At 34.0% G+C, this 19,698-nt stretch overlaps 1 protein-coding gene across 2 annotated transcripts in view; it reads left to right on the top strand.

The window, feature by feature from the left end:
• LMBRD1 (LMBR1 domain containing 1) overlaps positions 1 to 19,698 on the top strand; it is a 109,569-nt gene that overhangs the window by 87,729 nt on the left and 2,142 nt on the right. The window lies entirely within an intron of this gene.

A 19,698-nucleotide genomic window follows, 5' to 3' on the forward strand; every position in this document is an offset into this window, starting at 1 on the left:
CTATATGGGTATGTGTCTAAAAGAATCTAAACCATTGTTACTGTATTTTAAATTCTAGGGGTAGGAGGTTGGAGGGAGGGAGGAAATGAGATTGAAGAGTTAGGGGTCAGATCACAAAATGTTTTGGAAAATAACTTAAAAGAGTCAATGAAGAGTTTTAAGCAAGATTCTAGAATGGCCCCCCAGTTACCAAGTAGTTTGGTAAATTTTAGTATTACCAAATTGAGTTTAAAAATACATACTGAGATTGGACAGAATTGTAAGAAACAATTAGTTGGCCTGAGATAATCTCTAGGACATTTAGGTAGAGGTTTCATAGGCAGTTGAAACTCAGTAAGGAACTAAGAGGGTAAAGAGAAGACTGAAAAATAGTGAGAAAAATGTTGATGAAAAGGAATCTAATTGTACTGAATAAAAAGGGATATAAATCAGTGACTGAATTGACATTAGTCTTCATGGAAATTCTTCATAGGGATTACGAGAGATTAGTCAGAAACTAAAGGCATGCAGGGTCAAATAATTTTTTTTTTTTTTTTTAAGATAGATTTGGAGAGACATCAGGGATGATGGCCTGGAACTAGTAGAACAGGAGAAGATGAAAAATATCAGAAAGGATGAATGATGGGACAATATCCAGTTCTAGAGGAGATGATATTAAGAACATCCAAGACAGGAGGCTTTAGATAGAATGAAGGGTACCTCTTTCTCTAGATTGTGAGGAAAGAAGCAAGGACATGGACTCAAATAGTAGTTTCTTAGTGAGAGTGGGCGGGAAGTTGTTATTTGTATCTGACTGCCTCAGTTTCCTATGAAGTGTAAGTCCAGGTCATCTGCTGAGAATTGAGTAGGCCATTTGGGGCCCATAATTCAGGAAAGTTGCAAAAGTTTTTGTTAGATAATGAAAGTGAATAAAGAGGGATCTCACTGAAGATAAATTAGTGATAGATAAATATGTCGGGGGACAGAGATGAGATTAACAATTTGTGTGTTTGTTGAACAAGTCTGTACAACCGGTGTGATTATTCTTCATCAGTGCTTAGCTTTCTGGGAAGGGTAGTTTGAAGGTTTGAAGTAGGATGCAAAGGACAGGCTAAGAGTGACAGAATAAAGTGACCAACCACAGTTTGGGATGCATAGGGAAATAAGGGAAGAGACTAGAACTGGGAGAAAAGAACAAAAAGAGAAGAAATGGGAGAACAAATCCAGTAGGATACCTTTTGTAGCCTGAAGAGCTAATAGTAAAACGATTATAGTATAAATAGATATGACTTGACTTTCCAGTTCTACTCCTGTAATGACTTTAGTCCCAGATTTTTTACTTTGAAATGTACACATACATCACATCACAGATAGGGTTGATATTTGAAATGCTTTGGGTTGTCATTTTTAACTAAATGAAAATAGAATGAAAAATTACTGCTGAGTTGACTTGTAATTTTTTTTTTAATTAAGAGGGCACTGACCCTGAAGATCTAAAATAGGTTCTGCTTTTAAAGTTCTTATGACAGTATTGAAACTTTAGCAGAAAAATAAATAAAAACAAATTAATATTTCAATATTATGTTACACTGGTAAAGAGAATTTAAAATGCCTCTGTATTGCTGAACAGAGTGAATTCATGTAATGCTCAAGTATCATCTGACTAAAGCTTATTTAGATGATACTAAATAAGCTTTAGTCAGAAGATATACTTGAGCATAATTTGTTATGAATCCTATTTAGTATTTCTGTCTAACCTAATTTACAGTAGTTAAAATGACTCTGAACTGTTTAAATATTTTTCTTAAACATTTTAGTTGACTTATCCTTTGAAAATGTTACTTTGCAGTGCAAAACACACCCTATAGATTTATGGATTTGATTAATGTTTCTCAATTTTTTTCTTTTGTTCTCTAGCTCATTTTTATTTTCCTGGTAGAAATATCATTGGATTTGGGGTAGCAGGGCAGATTTTTTAATAAAAATAATGATAGAGAAAGACAAAGAACAGCTAAGGACATGTGATTTGACACGTAGGAGGAGGGGTGGTGTGGAATATATGGTGACAGGCTGGTATGGCTGTATCCATTTAAACACAAACTTGGAAATCTCAGCATACAGAGAAAAAAACACTGTTGTTTGTGACATTTTGGTGGGCACATTTGACTAGAGTAGATGGTGCTACAATATAAATATGCCATAAAGCACTTGGTGGCACTTTTGTTATGTGTCTGTTGCAAGTAACAGAATCTTGAAGAGTTCTAGATTTAGAAACAAATTATAATTTATAACGTTATACTTAAGATTAGTTCTGAGGAAAGATAATCTGGAAAGATTATCTGGAAAGATATTAAAGCAACAATTTCTAAAAATACATATATGGATCTCTTATCAATCAGTACATTTTAGAGACTTTTTTCTTAAGTAATACTGTGTTAATTAATATATGGGGTAGTCTTGCATTCATTAAACATAGAAGAAATTACTGACACCTAGTTTTAAGTGTTTATAGTGTCTCAGATTCAAAAGAGAGTTATTCACCTAAAAATAGGTTTTTGTGTTTACAATAATTTCTTACAGAATAGAATGATTTAGCAGATTTATGAGGAATACTTATCATACTGGGTTTATAAACTTTTCCTAAAATGACAATATTACATAATTTATCTTGACAGGTAGTACATAGTTTATATGTTTAAAGTGAGTCAACTTGGCAAATTAGAAATCAAGTTTTAAGTTTCACATGCCATTGTGGCAAAAGGATTTTTACATTCCTAGTTTTACATTATTTAATTGCTACTTCATCTAAAAATTGTTAATATATAATTTATATAGTAATGTAAATAAAATAGTTAAAATAAACAATTATCACAAGTAACATAAACATACATAAATATTGGAATCAAAATAGAAGGTTGAAAAATCATTGTCCCTTAATGGACAAATACAGTAGGCATTGTGAGTCCTGGGGTAGATTTTGGGAAAGTGTCAGAGGAAATACATATCCCTATTATATGTATCTCTGCCATTGAATAACAATAGGCTAATGGAGTTGGATATGAAAATAAATAATTGTAATAGAAGGAAAAGTAAGTGGCAAACTATAAAGAAATGATAGACAAAATTCTTTAGGAAGGCAAAAGAGAATAATGATTTATTCTGCCCAGGGGGCAGTATAACATTTCAGCTGGGCCCAAAAGCATAAGTTAAATAAATCTAAATGAACAACAACAACAACAACAAATGAGGATAGTCCAAGCAGAGAAGGCACCTGCATTAATAAGGCATAAAGACATAAATATATTTGGCATATTATGGTAATAGTAAATTATGGCAAGAGCATTGGATATTTGTGGAATACAGTGAGGGATGAGGGAAGATAATACGTTTCCAAATATAAAAATCCAAGTCTTATCTGTGCTGTTCTATTTAATTCTTTTATACTTTCCTTGAAGTAAACGTGTGTTGTCTTACTTGGAACTGGAAATGAAGTGGTCTGTATAAGTCAAACTTGATTTTTGTGGGTTATTCTGATTAAGTATATTTGTTAACATATATAGCCAGTCTTAAATAATCAAATGATTTACTACATAGCGTTAGATTTTAGCTTAGGATATAATTTTCCTAGGACAAATAGTTAAGATGACTCAAGGTAGCTGGTGATGCTAAAATAGAAGATGTGTTAAACTAAACCACATGAATTACAAAAAACTAAGCAGACTTAAAAAGTAAAGCAGAGTTATAATTGTATATATACTAAGTACAAAGGGAAAAGTGATAATTATTTTGAATTGATAATGTTGAAAAAAAGTAAAATGTTTATGATACCTTTAGAAAGTAAACACTAAATTCTGAAGTAAGCCCATCATCAAGAAATGACTCAAAATACTTCTTTCTCCTTAAATAAAACTTGTTTACTTGGCTGTTTTGCCAGCAAATAAACACGTTGACCTATTTTGTCAAAACTTAAGTACTTATCCTTCTAAAAACATTTATCTCTAACATATTATGTCAGTTACGAATAGAGAATTCTTTTTCTCCTTATTTTCTGTGTGAGAAGTATAGAGATGGAAATAAAGGCCACAAAGAGATATGTAAGTTGTAAGTAGGATTAGTCAGGGTTTGCTGGGCAGAAAAGCTATGAGACTGGATGAGAGATCACCAAGAGACTGAATATAAATGGAGAAGAGGTACAGTACTCACTCTGGAACTGTCCAATGGTAAGAGGTTAGAAAGAAGAGCAAGCAGCAAAGAAATAAGAAGGGACAGTGAATTAGGTAAAAATTAGGCAAGGGAAGAGTGGTGCACCATTTCAAGTGCTGGCATTTGCCAAATTAAAAAAGAGAGAGAGAAACTATTTAAAAAGATGATGACAATAGGAAGAGGAGGACTTTTGCAATAAGGAAAAACTCTCTTACTGTGAGATCTCTAATTGTTGCCAAGATAAGGCAGAAAAGAGGTTTTTTGTTTGTTTGTCTCTAGGTAGGGAGGAGTAAATAAGGCTAGAAAGAGCCAGGTGTTTGGGAGTAGGGTGATGAGAGAATGATCCCCCCACCCGCCCCGAGGTCAGCCAAGGGGGGGGTGTTCAGGAGCAGATGCAGGCTAAGGCAGGCCAGATTAAGGGGTTTGGAGAAGGAGAGGAATTTAAATTGGGGCCAAATCAAATTAATAAGCCTTTTGTCCTGATTGATCAGTGTAGACACACAGCTCAGGTCATCTTTTTTGAAGCAGAGACTGGGAATTTAGAGGGCCTGTGTCTTTCTTGTCAAAGGTAAATATTTGGGGGCCATCCATGAGTCTTAACAAAGTCATGTGGGAAGGGGAATTCTTTTCCGTAGACACACAAAGAGTAGGAAGATTTATTTAACCATGGTTTCCAGAATCACAGGGTCAAGTTCAACATTGTCAGGATAAATCAGGTAAGACCAGGACTAAAAAATGACTCTTGGTGGGGTGAGTTGGATGACTGACAAGAACAGTTCTGATTGGATGGTGCAGGCAGAAACCTGATGGGAACAGGTTAAAGATGGAACGAGGAGTTGAATGGCTAAGAGTTTGGAATGATTGTCATAATAAAAACCCCAAGGGGGAAAAAAAAAGCTGCTGAGTAAAATATCAAGTTTCTTAAAAATATCAAAGTGTTGATAGGATCTTAAGACAAAAATCTCAATTGTTTTCAGTCATCATTAGTTAGACCAGCAGCATCTGGGAACTTGAGAACTTGTTAGAAATGTAAATTATTAGGCCCAACCTTAAGCCTACTAAATCAGAAACTCTAGGGATGGAATCATACTAAGTCTTCAAAACCTGGTGTATATTTTTGCACTTAAATAACACCATAATTCAAATCCTAAATTTTCATCATCTAAGTGAAATCATTTATTAAAGTAAAATATAGTTTTACCAAAGCAATAAAGTTGTGTTTAATGAAAAAATATTTTATACTGCTTCAGTTTTTTATTTATTTATTCATGAGAGACACAGAGACGGAGAGAGAGGCAGAGACACAGGCAGAGGGAGAAGCAGGCTCCATGCAGGGAGCCTGACCGTGGGACTCGATCCTGGGTCTCCAGGATCACGCCCCGGGCTGAAGGCAACGCTAAACCGCTGAGCCACCCAGGCTGCCCCTATATTTTAATTAATTATAAGTAAAAGTAAAATTAGAAGTTCAGCTCCTTAGTCTCAGTAGTCACATATGAATTATTTGATAGCCACATGTTATTCGTGGCTATTATATTGGACATACAGGGCTAGAACACACATAAGTGGGGCATCTCATAGGAGATGAATGTACCCTCTTGTAAAGCTAAGCCCCTCACTCCCTCCTCCCAAGAATTACATCACCATCTGAGGATGAGCAAGAAGCAAAGTTCTATTATAACTTCCAGAAAATTGAAGGCAAAGTTGACCAGTGTCAAGAACATGAAGGTTCAGAATCACGTCCCTGAGAAACTGTAACCACAGTACCACCAGCTCTTTGCAGATTTGTAGTCCAAATACACATCACCAGAATGAATTTGTTTCATTGTCATCTCAGACTGGCAGATGAGGTACATGGCACAAGTAAATATAAAGGTTCACTAGAGGAACGCACCTTAATTCTAGGCCTCAAGGAATTTCCTCAAAGGAGCACAAACGAAGACATTAGAGCCAAATGTTTAAGCACACAAGGTAAAACACCATGAAAAAAAGAAGAAATAGCAGGCAGCAAAAAGACTTGCTAATAGCAGATACTGGAATTATCAACACAGGTTATAGAACAGTGAACTATGATAAAAGGAATAAGACCAGATCAAAATATTGTCAGGGAACAACAAAAAGAATGAATGAATGAAAATGTAACGAATTTGTAATGGACCCAAATACAATATTTAGAAATGAACATACAGTAATGAGAATTAAACACACTTCAGGGAACTACAGCTTTAAATCACAATGATTTCTCCATACATTGTTTATTAGTTCCAAGAGGAAATGTGGTAGCTATTATAGCTATATGTCAGAGAAACTGGGCAGTAGCTGCACCAGTAGAACAAAATTACCATCATCAAGGGGCAGTGCATGACATCCTGAGAAAAAAGGACAGCATGAATCAAATCATGAGGAAATATCAGACAAAACCAAATTGACAATTGACAAATATTGTATAAAGTAACTAGCCTGTGGTTTAACAAAGAGGTTGAGAAACTGTTACAGATTAGATATGTTAACCAAAAGTAATACATGATCTGGATTAGATCCTAGACTAGAGGATAAAAATACTAGAAAGAATATACTGGGATAAATGAGTTGGAATATGAACTGTAAAGTCTTAAAAATACAGTATCAACGGCACCTGCGTGGCTCATTGATTGTCTGCCTTTGGCTCAGGTTGTGATCCCAGAGTCCTGGGATTGAGTCCCACCTCAGGCTCCCCTGGGAGCCTGCTTCTCCCTCTGCCTATGTCTCTGCCTCTCTCTGTCTCTCATGAATAAATAAATAAAGTCTTTAAAATATATATATAGTATCAATGTTAAAATTCTTTTTTTTTTTTTTAAATTTTATTTATTTATGATAGAGAGAGAGAGAAAGGCAGAGACACAGGCAGAGGGAGAAGCAGGCTTCATGCAGGGAGCCTGATGTGGGATTCGATCCTGGGTCTCCAGGATCGCGCCCTGGACCAAAGGCAGGCGCCAAACCACTGTGCCACCCAGGGATCCCTCAATGTTAAAATTCTTGAGTAGCTATACTCTGGTTATGTAAGAGAATATCCTTCTGCTTAAAAAATCCTAAAATGTTAAGAGGTTGTTACAATATATGGTTCAGAAAAGATAAGTGTGTATATGTTAAGAGAATGATAAATGGGAGGGGGAAAAAAACACATGAGAACTGCTGAACACCACCAAATGGCAACTATTTTAAAAACTGATAGTCCCAAGAATAGACCAAGATATGAACTACTGAAGATAACCATTTCTAACTACCATTTAGGGGATATTATATATTATATATATAATTACACATTATTTATATACTGTTAAAATTTACATTTATATGTTATTTTTCTTAAATTCTATAAATTTAAGGTTACATCCCTAGTGGTTCAACATGATGTATTTGCCTTACAAAATGGCAAAACACATTTTGAGCATGAAAGTTCGTAAATTCCCTAAGCAATTTAGAATAAAAGATATATGAAAGTGAGTTAATCTTTCTTGTTTATTTTTAATTTTGAATCTGCTACAAAATAATTCATCTCTCATATTTTCCTGTCACTTCTGGTATAAATTTCTAGCATCAGATAAACCTTGATTTAATTATAGACATATTCAATCATGTAAAATGAGTTATTCTTTGGTTAGGTTTACAGAATGTATTCCTATTGAGGTTCTATGCAGAAGGACAGTTTAAATTCACAAAGCACATATTAAAAACACTTCAAAAAAAAAAAAAAAACCTCTTCAGAAATTAAACCTCTTCTCTAAAGCCACATAGTACTTTAAAACTTATTGGAGAAATTTTTCATATTTTTAATAATCCACCAGTTTAAGTGCAGTGATAATGTTCTATATTTGGTTATATAATCCAATTTCTTTAAATAATTTAAGATTTTTTCCATAAATTTATCACCTATATTTATTGATAGAACAATTTTTACATTTTACATTTTCTTAGATGAAGCTTTTGTTTTGAAGGCTTCGAGTTGAAATAGGTGGATTTTCTAACTAAAGTGGTTTCTTATGATAGTATCAGCAACCTGTGAGAGTGGATTGGGTAGTTACTGAGTTTGAAAAATTTAATTCTTAAATTCTTAGTACCATCCTTTTCCCTAGAATATGGAATGTTTTCTTTCTACTTGAGCTTCTAAGATTCCAGGAAATTTTATTTAGAGGTCTAGATTACTAAGCAATACTGCTCATAACACTTTATGTGATCACTAACAATGGATTCAGGTGGTATTGTTTTGTGTTTTTTGGGTGTGTGTGTGTTTTAAGACACAGGGTTTGATCCTAGGACCCTGGGATCATGACCTGAGCCAAAGGCAGATGCTTAACTAACTGAGCCCCTAGGTAATTTTTTTTTTTTTTTTACCCACCCACTCATACATTGACCTGTAAGCAAAAAAAAAAAAAAAGAAGAAGAAGAAGAAGAAAGAAGAAGAAAAGAAAAAAATGCTTTTTTAAGGAGATTCTTATTTCTGTTTAAAAAACCAGTGTTATTAAAGGAATTACTACACTAGTTGACATTTGATGTTTGATTTATATAGTTATAAATAAAATTCACATTTTAAAGAAAGCCAATTTTAACAGGCTCAAAATGAAACTGCTCAAGATATTTCATTAGAAACTAAAGCCTTAAGGGCTACGGTCAAAAAAGGACCCTGCTGTTTTGTGATGACAGTATTTGTTAATGCCTCCTCTGGTGCTGTGTGCCCACATGGATGGTCCATAAATATAATTTGAAGTGAAAATGGTACCCGACTCTTACTGTGGTTATTTAAAAGGCGGATTTTGAATATGGACTATCAATTTAACACCTCCTACCCCATATTAGGTGAAGCTAATTAATTTTAGCTCTCTAGAATTGTGTAACTAATAAGATCCAATTCAGGATTCAGGCAATGGCCTTCAAACAACAACTATGTGTGGTCTTTTTGTCTTAGAGTCTGAAAATTTGGGGTTGGGGGTGGGGATGGGTAAATTAAGGATAGTTAGATTTCGACTATAAGACAAAAAGATAGATTTAGTTATAAGACAAAGATAAGTCAACTCTTAGAATTGTGATAGTTTTGATAGCCTTGTTTTAGAAAGTTAAAGGATTTCTTTGAGGAGTACACCATTAATAGCTATTACAATTTGCACACCTTTAGAAGATACTGACATATCTTTTTTAGTAATACTGAGAATCACCATCCTATCTGTCTTGAAATTTTAAGGTAAGTTTATAGATGTCTTAATTTCTGGGATTCCATATGGTTATTTAATTTTACTTACCTACTATTCCTGTGCTGCTTCATTTAACAAATGTTTATTGATGTCTACTGTGTGTCAGCTGCTATTCTAGATACTAGTGTAACAATAGTGACAACAGAATCAAATATTCCTGTCCCCATGAAGCTTATGTAGTAGTAGGAGACAAGTTGTAAGTATTATGGAGAAAAATAAAGAACCGAAGGAGAGTAACTGGTGTCCAGAAGGAGGGATGATTTGAAATTTTGAGTAGAAAGGAAATTCTTACTGAGAAGCTGTCATTTAAGGAAAACAACCTTAAGCAAGTGTGGAACAAAGGCAGCTATGGGGGAGAAGACCATTCTCGATGAAAGTAACAGCAAGTGCAGAGTAGAAGTATGCTGGAGGAAGTAGTGGAACAAAAAGCAGCCAAGTTTAAGGACTTTAGCTTTTACTTTCAGATGCAGGATTATGAGTAGAAGAGTGACATGATGTTCCCAAAGGATCACTTTACTGTGTTGCCTAGGGACCAGGGCTTAGCATACTTTTTCTGTGAAGGATAAGATAGTAAATATTTTAGGCTTTGTGAGACAAGTAGTGTAGCTCTGCCTTTGCAGTATTAAAGCTGCCATAAACAGTACATTATGGATGGCTGTGGCCATGTTCCAGTAAAACTTACAAAAACAGGTGATGGGCTAAATGTAACCTTTGGATTATAATTTGCCAACCCCTGAGATTGACCATAATAAACCCAAGGACAAAAACAGGTTGACAGGAAGCTTTTTCAGTAATCCAAGAGAGAGCCTGTGATGATGATGCAAGTGGCAAGAAGTGGTCAGATGCTGTTGTATTTTGAAGGTAGAACCAGTAGGATTTGCTGAGAAATCTAGTTATAGGCTAGGAGAGAAAAAGGGGTCAGGAATGATGCCTCTGTTTTGTTTTTTTTTGTTGTTTTTTTTTGTTTTTTTTAGCATTTTAATTAGAAAATGTTACTTAATGTTTTGTATTCTACTTATTAGATAATATCTAGAATAGTTGTCTTTGAAAACTGCTTGCAGCTATTAAGATTATACTTTTTTTCTTTGAGCCTGTTTGACTTTGTTTTGTTCCTGGTATTCCTTATTAAATAGAAAACTAGTAAGATAACCTATTAACTTCTCGGTCTCACTGTTGGTCATTGCACATTTTCTCATTAGATTTCCCTTACAGTTGAGAGCAAGTGTGGTCATGTGGTATGTGGGGTTAGGGCATTAACCTCATGGTCAAGAAAGCAAGCAAAATAAAGATGTTAGCCTGTTAGCTATTTATTAGTAGCTTTATAAGACTTACCAATATAAGTGAAAATAATATACAGAGCCTACCTTATTTTGGTAATGTTTATTAAAATGTTTAAAATGACTAGTTCTTGATGAAGACAGTATAAACTACTAGATAAAGCCTTTGAACTATGCTTACTGACTTTACTATTTCTCACATTACCACCATTCTTCAAAGCACACTTAACCTTCATTCACTCTTCCTCCACACCCAGGCAGCTGCTAAGGGATGCAGCTTGTTGCCAGAATGACCTTCACATCTCACATGAATTGTACCTTTTAACTAGTGCTCCAGTCTAATCTACACTGCACAGTGCTGTTAGCTTAATTGTTTTGAAGCAGTGATTATCAAACTTATATATGCATCTGAGTTTCTAGAAGGCTTGTTAAACACCAATGGCAAATTTTTGATTCAGTAAATCTGAGGTGGGAGGATTTTCGGAGGGTTCTGGTCTGGGAGCCACACTGTAGAAACCACTGATCTAAAGTAAGTACTCTGATAATGCCATTTCTCCCAATAGAAACCTTAAGTGCTTCTCCCCTCATCATCTGACAGATTCAATCTAGGATTGAAGGACTACCTCTATTTAACCCATCCTACAGCTATGTAGCTTTTTTCCATACATTTTCTGAACATCACCATCTTTTCCACCTTTGCTTTTCAACTATTTGTTCTTGAAATATCACAACTAGTTTCTATGCCACCCTGCCTGTTTTCATTGCTGAGTCCTATGATGTTTATTTCAAACCTAACCATTTTTTTTGAGCCTCTAAACATGAGCAGTCTCTTTTTATCCTTTGAATTCCCATATCATTTACATTTTATGACTACCTTACTCTGTCTTAATTTATGGTCATTTATATATATTATCGCTCTTTTAGTTTTTTAAATTTTCTTAATCTCTATGCCCAACGTAGGACTCAAACTCATAACCCTTAGATCAAGAGTTGCATGCTCTACTGACTGAGCCACCCAGGCACCCCTGTTCTCTTATAGGAATGTAAGCTCCTTGAGGATAAGAAAATATTACCTAAGCATATTTTTCTATCTTCCTCAAAATAACAATCTAGAATTAAACCAGTTTTTTATTTGTTATTTTTCTTTGTCATTTTAAAAATGTTATTTAAGTATCATAAAATATTAGTTTAGCTAGCATCTTCTAGCTTTTTTTTTTTTTAAGATTTTATTTATTTATTCACGAGAAACACGGAGAGAGAGAGAGAGATGCAGAGACACAGGCAGAGGGAGAAGCAGGTTCCATGCATGGAGCCTGATGTGGGACTCCATCCTGTGTCTCCAGGATCAGGCCCTGGGCTGAAGGCGGCGCTAAACCACTGAGCCACTGGGGCTGCCCATTCTACCTTCTTTCTTATTTAATCTGTTGGATGAAATCCATTGTACCTTCTAAGTCCCTATTGACTTCCTTTTCTTATTTAGATCAATTGTTTTCTGATTCTGCTGCTTATCAGTAATCTTATAATTTCTGTTCATTGGACTTTAGATGCATTATAAGCCATATCTTTTTTGATTTCCTCTCCCAAGCCCTTAGTTTTTCTTGAGTTTAAAAAAAAAAAAAATGCCTTGTATTTTCACATCTGAAAATTACTTATATGTCCAAAAAGTATCTCAGTTTATATAATTGATGGGTAATTTGGTTGCACTTAGAAATCCACATAAGAAATCATTTCTTTTAGAATTTTAAAGGCATTGTGTCATCTTTTATTTTTTAACTGGTCACATCTTTCGTTTTTTAACTGGTGAGAAATCTCATGCCGTCTACTACTTTTGTTTTTTTCTTTGTTTTGTTTTGTTTTGAAATTTAGTTATGGACTTACTTTATTTATTTTTTTTTTTGCAAATTTATTTTTTATTGGTGTTCAATTTGCCAACATATAGAATAACACCCAGTGCTCATCCCATCAAGTGCCCCCTGCAGTGCCCGTCACCCAGTCGCTCCCACCCCCCTCCCACTTTCCCTTCCCCCACCCCTAATTCGTTTCTACTACTTCTTTTGAAGCTAACTTGGTAAGTTCTCTTTTCTCCATTCTCTCTTGGGGAGCTCATCTTCATTAGTTGCTGGATATCTTCAGCTGATCATCTATCTCATCCATATTTCATATTCTATGCCTACCGTTTTACTCTGGATACTTGCATGTTTGTTCAGCTTTATCTTCAAACCATATCCTAAAATTTTTATTTCATATAACAAAGTCATAACTTTCCTCAAGTACTTATTCTGATCTTTTTCAAGCATCCTTGTTTTATGGCTGTAAAATCTTATTCAATACCTGAAGGTACTAAACATTTTTCTTAATGGTTTCCTTTAAATAAAATTACAATTCTGTTTACCTTGGAACAATTCTGTTTATCGTGTCCTTTCTCCTTCATGCTGATAGTTTCTATATATATCTGATGTATTCATATTTATGCTAATTTACATTTAAGTATCAGGAACTAGGAAGCCTCATCATGGGAACTCTGTGACTGAGGTTTCTAGTGATCCTTAAATTATATTTTAAAATAAATGAGAGGGAAACTAGTTGTTTTATTGGAAACCTTTTAAGTGTGGCTTTTCATCTTCCAGGTTATTGTTGATTTTCATCACCTGATGGCTTACTTCCCATTCTGTTTGCTGTTAAGAGATTGCTGCTGGTTTTATTCCTATACTCTAACTTTTAATGAGGTCCTGAGAAGGAAAGAAACAAATGACTGTGCCCAGTCTGTCATCTTGAACCAAAAAGCTTTGTTCTCAACAGATTGAAATAGTTCTTCATGCTTAAGTACTGTAAATTTATAATCTTTTACTTGACAGATAACAAGTTTGTGAATTGATAGCTTTATTTGATTTAAATCTACCTACCTTTCAAATGCTCCTATACCTTGGTCTTTATTGTCTATATTGGGCTTCAGATAACTGACCGAACAGAGAAGAGACTAATATATTAGCCAGCTGTGAGTTTATTAATTTATCATAGGAAATATAACTATTAAAGAAACTAGAGACTCAGGGTTAGTGAATTCTCACCGTAGAGAAAGAATGTGTTTTGAAAACCAAATTTATAGTCACAGTTTCTAGGTAGGCATAGAATCATAAAGAAGGCCTCATTGATCTTATTAGCTGGTATCATCTAGCTGAGATAGCCTGATATATTGTGTCCATTGTCAGGTGAGGTTGCCATGCAGACCAGAAAATTAGGTATTGACTACAGCATCATTTTTCCTGGGTTTTGCTTGCAATCCAGAAAGTCTCTTGATGTCAGAGTTCTTTTTCTAGGTGACATTTTGACTCCGTTGATAAAAGTTCAACTAGGAATACTAAAGTTAATTAGGTGTAAGCTTTCTGAGTTCTCTGGAATCTATGCCAAAGCCAACCTAGGTAATTTTGTGAAACTTAGCCACTTGTATAGAGTTCTTGCTCAAGGTTGCTAACTCCTAAAACAGTCTTTTCTTTTTTTTTTAAATCACATGTAGATTTCTCTCTAAATTTAATTTTCAGAAGATCAGTCTATCAAAAAAAAAAAAAAAAAGATCAGTCTGTCCTGTCACTGTATACCACAAGCAGATACTATTTCATTGTCACTTAGAAAGAAACTAATATTCAGAAGTTAGATGACTCACCCCAGAATCTCACAGTATATGTGGCAGATTCAAGAACCAAATCTCACTTTTCTATTTCTACCTTTAATATTTTCTACTATACTCATTACACTATTACTATTTTATGAAAAAAATATAATGGAAAATGGTTGTTCTTTCTGTTTTATGTTTGACTGTCTTTGGGCAATTAAGACTAGTAGACAGTAAATCTTAATTAATTTAGAATTTACTAATGAGTTTGTGATTATTTCTACAGATTATATGCTAATGCTTATCTCTGTGACTCCCATTTTATAAATTTTATATGGCCAGTGAGTAATATAGTGATATTAGGAACATTCTTTCTTGGAACACTACATATTTTAGCACCTTTGAAATACCTTACATTTTTAAAAGTATAATCAGAGCTCAACAGAAGTTATCATTTGTTCTTAAAAATAATCACTGTAGAATTCATTCTTTTTTTTTTAAGATTTTATTTATTTGAGAGAGAGCGTGAGCGAGAGAAAAGCACAAGCAGGGGAAGGGGTAGAGAGAGAGGGAAAAGCAGAGTAACCACTGAGCAGGGAGCTCCCCATGCAGGGCTCAATCCCAGAACCCTGAACTGAAGACAAATGCTTAAACCAACTGTGCCACCTAAGCACCCCTGTAAAACTTATTGTTTAGTGTAAAACATCTGACAAGTGGTATCTTTATTAACCTGATACAGTTTGTGTATTCATAAAATATAATAAAACTACTTCCTTTAGAATTTCTGTACTTCTTTATGTTTACCAATTCTTTCCCTTTTGACTAGCCCCCCAGTGAAATTTAACAAAACTTTGATTTAACTGAATGCCATTTGTTCAATTTTAAGAAATATAGAACTTTGATTTTTATTATGTATTTTAATTTTTTTCTGCCCCTTTTTATTTGGATGTGTGTTGTAAGTATCTCAAAAATTTTTACGCGTGTATATTTCATATGCTGTAAGTCCATTTGACACTAAAACAGTGATTAACTGGAATTATACTTCTAAAATCTTTCAGTCTAACCTTTTTTTTTTCCATCCTAATAGCTCACATTTTCACTTGGATTGTCTTCTACCTGAGTGAACTTCCATCTACTCTCAGTCCCTTCTGCTAGTCTATGGCCACTCATGTTATTCTCTTTCTTAGGATTAATAATTCCTAATCCTATCACAATAAAATCGAGCTCCTTAGTCTGTATGTAGTTTAGATTCATGTCTATTTTAAATATTCAATAGTATCAAGACCCTAATCAGAAATCAAAGTTAGCATAATCTTGGATAGCCATGAGAAATGAAGTGGCATTCTAAATAGTCCAATCTTCTGCTAGTTTTTTGTCACTAGCCAAACAAAATATTCACTTCAAAGTTCATTCTTCATGATGCAGGAGTTTTCTCATAGGCCTTCTTTATATATGCATATGTAATATAAGGATTCGTTTTATAAATAAAGTACAATTATAGAGTGTAATTAATTCTAAGTTGATTTCAGGTGAAGGTATAACATGATGACTTAATTGTAGCTTAAATCAACACTAAATGTTTTAAAAATATATTTAAAATAGATGGTGTGATTTATCATAGCTAATAACCAAAGTTATCTTAGTGGTAGTCAGCATACATTAACGATGACATAACAAATAATCTAAGAGGAAACAAGAAAATGGAATATAAAATTTATGAGGTATATTTTTAAAGGTTGCTGTTACGTGAAAACAGATTTAATTGTACTTTCTGTTATTTATTAGATGATAAGTGAGAAGAGATAGAGAAAGGGTAGTAGTGTCAGTATTCAAAGTCTTTTGATTTTATTCATATGCTCCCGATGCCCTTTCTTGGCTCTTTTAATTTTGATCTTTTTTGTACAGCCACTTTGTTGTCAGAAATTTTTTTATCTTAACCCCTACTTTAATTTTTCATTGTTAATAGTACTCTTTAGTTTAATTAGAACTTTTGTATGTCCTTTTGAGGTACAACAGTCAGAAGTTTCCTGAACACTTTTGATTTTAGAACACAATCCTTAAATGAAATATCTGGCAATTTAAATTTACTTTGAAGTTTGAGCCAAGTTCAAAATATTTAATTATAATTTTTTAGATAACTAGAAAGACCTCTATAGATCTCCTAGGTATCGTGATTCAGGTAAACATCTAGAAAATGGCAGATGGTCAGGAGAAAAGCCTCCTCTGTTTATTCAGTGTGGAATCATCACTTGAATATAAAATATATGCATACACTTATTAACCAAAATTATTCTGTAGTCATATACCACTTTATATAAATGTAAACATAATAATGCATACATATAAAGATAGCTAGAAAGAGTTGTTACATACTCATTGTGTATATGGATTTGTAGTGTAGTGTAGATTTGTGTCAAATCTACGACCTTTGAAAATGGTGGTAAGCATGTAAAAGTGATAAGAAAAATATTTAAGGTCTATTTTTTGTGGTGGGCAAAATCATCAGTGGGTATAGGCCAATTTAAAATGTCACTGAATGGATTATTAGACCTCTGTGGAAAAATGATTTGATCTGACTTGCTTCTGCAGCTCAGCTTCTGTCTTATAATCCTTGTTCTGGCCCTGAAATTTCTAATTCAGTGAATTTTTGACTCCCAAAGAATCTTTAAGTATACCCTTATAAGGGTAAGGTGAAGCTCATGTAATACGTAAGCCATGGAACATACTGCTCTTGTTTTTAAAATAATTATGAACAGACATTTTTTGCATAAATCCTAATCTGTTCCTCTTCATTTTTAAAACATCAAATTGGTTATTTTTATTTAATTAAAGGTATATTACTGTTTAGGAGACAGCATATTACTGAATTATACAGGTTCAAATCTCACCAAATCCCTTTGTATCTGTATTTGTAACTGAACCAATCAATGTGAGTTTGCTCCTAGGTGAGTCACAAACTGCACCAGGTTGAATGGTCATACCAAGACTTTTATTTCTGGCAAAGAAGGAGATCATTAGGAATGGCTTCCAAAGCTGTGATTCCCCAAGAGAGGGTGAATGAGTACCCTGTTTTTAGGGTTAGGATGAATAAATAGTTAGATAGGGGGATCCCTGGGTGGCACAGCGGTTTAACGCCTGCCTTTGGCCCAGGGCATGATCCTGGAGACCCGGGATCGAATCCCACGTCGGGCTCCCGGTGCATGGAGCCTGCTTCTCCCTCTGCCTATGTCTCTGCCTCTCTCTCTCTCTCTGTGTGACTATCAAAAATAAAATAAAATAAATAAAATAAAATAAAATAAAATAAAATAAAATAAAATAAAATAAAATATAAAAAAATAAAATAAAATAAAATAATAAAATAAAATATTTAATAGATAGGGAAGCCTTTTCATCCTGTGTAAAAATGAGCATAAAGTCATGCATGCACCTTAGAAAGCATGTCTGTACATACGTAATATGTTATATAAGTGAGGCTATGGCTCCTCTTGGGGCAGATATTTTAGTATTATAATGAGGTAAAGGTAATTGTTGGTCACTCCAGTGGTCACTGCTTGGTCCATCTGGACAGGCACAAGTTAGTGTTTTAGCTCAAATGGCTTGGGTGGTCTGGGCAGCAGGAGGTCTTGTTAGGGCAGTTGCCATCCCCTGAATGGTAGTTTCCAGTTTCATTTGCCTGAGTTAGAAGGTAGCCCAGAAAGAAGAGTTTAAGGAAAAATGCAAGATAGGGATTAGTGAATACAGACAGGTGGGCAGTAAAGGTCAGATGTTGGGGTCTCGCTGGTGACACTTTAACTATAGGGACAGTAAAATAATGAACATAGACACAGTAGTCATGATACTAATACCTAAGCAATTATTTTCTTTACTACTATTGCTTTACTACTTTTAAAATCTTAATATTATTTGTTTTCCTCAAGACCACTTCAACAGCTCTTGAGAACTATGTTCTTATCATGGATTCAGCTATACTTCTACACTTTTCATAGAGATTTTGATATACCTCATCTGATCTTTAGAATGACCCTATAAAGAAATACGGTGATATCTCCATTTTACAAGCACAGAGTCTGAACAGTTCAGATTTTCCCATTCACGTGGCAAAGAAGTGGCCAAATGATATTTGACACTAAGTTGTCAGAGACTGGAGTTTGGGCTCTTCCTTCACCATACTGGATATTTAGTTATACTTTCATTTTTAAGACCTATGCAAGTGTCTTGTTTTGACATCATTGGAATCTTGTCAGATTTTAAATTAGAATTGTGTTTAGCGATTCCATTTTAAAATAAAATACCCCTTTAAAAATATTTAGCTAATTTTGGCAGTTACATTGAATATGAATGCCAAGTATACTGATAGATATTTGAAATACTCAGGCTTATCTAATGAAAAAAGTGTCAAATTGAATACAAGCATAACTTGTTTTATTGTGCTTCACTTTATTGCACTTTGCAGATACTACATTGTTTATAAATTGAAGGTTTGCAGCAGCCCTGCATGAGCAAGTCTGTTGGTACCATTTTACAACAGCGTTTGTTCAGTTTATGTCTCTTTGTCACAGTTAAATTCTCATAAAATTTCCAACTTTTTCATTTTATTTGTTACAGTGATCTGTGATCAGTGATTGTGAGTTGCTGAAAGTTCAGGTCATGGTTAGATTTTAGCAATAAAGTATTTTTTCATTAAGATATGCATTATTTATTTAGACATAATGTTTTTGCACATTTAATTATTAATAATTATAATTATTAATAATAAATAATTTTTAATAAACATTTCATTTGATTCGCTTTTATTGCAATATTTTATTGCAATATTCACTTTTTTGAGGTGGTCTGGAACCTAACCTGCAGTATCTCCAAGGTATGCCTGTAGTTATATTACTTTGAAGCGAATTCTATAATAGAAGAGAGTAAAATATTGAGGAGCAAAGTGAATGACTAATGACTTTCCTGTCTAGGTTTCTCTGCTAGACTGAACTCGCAGTACAGCGTCTAGCTATAATTTTGGGCACGAGTAACCATAGGAGAGTAGAGAAACATTTGTTCAGCCACTACTGCTTGAATCCTTTTTGGTTTTTGTTAGGAAGCTTTGAATATTCCTTCTAGACTTTTCTATTGAGAAAGAGAGCAAAAAATATGTAGGAGGACTGTGAAGGTATGGGGATCAATAGATCATCATTAGATTGGTGATCTCTGCTTGTGAAAGGAAGATACTGCCTCTTTATTAAACTGCATGCTTCTCTGCCAGAAGAAAAAAAAATGCTTTGTCCAATTGCTATTGAGTAATTCAGAAGTAAATGTTGAAGTACAGTGGAAGGGATTAGAGTAGATAAGATTTAGATTATCTGTTTATTTACATGACCTATTTAAAACTTTATATGACAAGTGTTATATATGCATAAAGTAT

The sequence above is a fragment of the Canis aureus genome, chromosome 7 (genome assembly GCF_053574225.1).
Source record: "Canis aureus isolate CA01 chromosome 7, VMU_Caureus_v.1.0, whole genome shotgun sequence".
NCBI classification, from domain to species: Eukaryota; Metazoa; Chordata; class Mammalia; order Carnivora; family Canidae; genus Canis; species Canis aureus.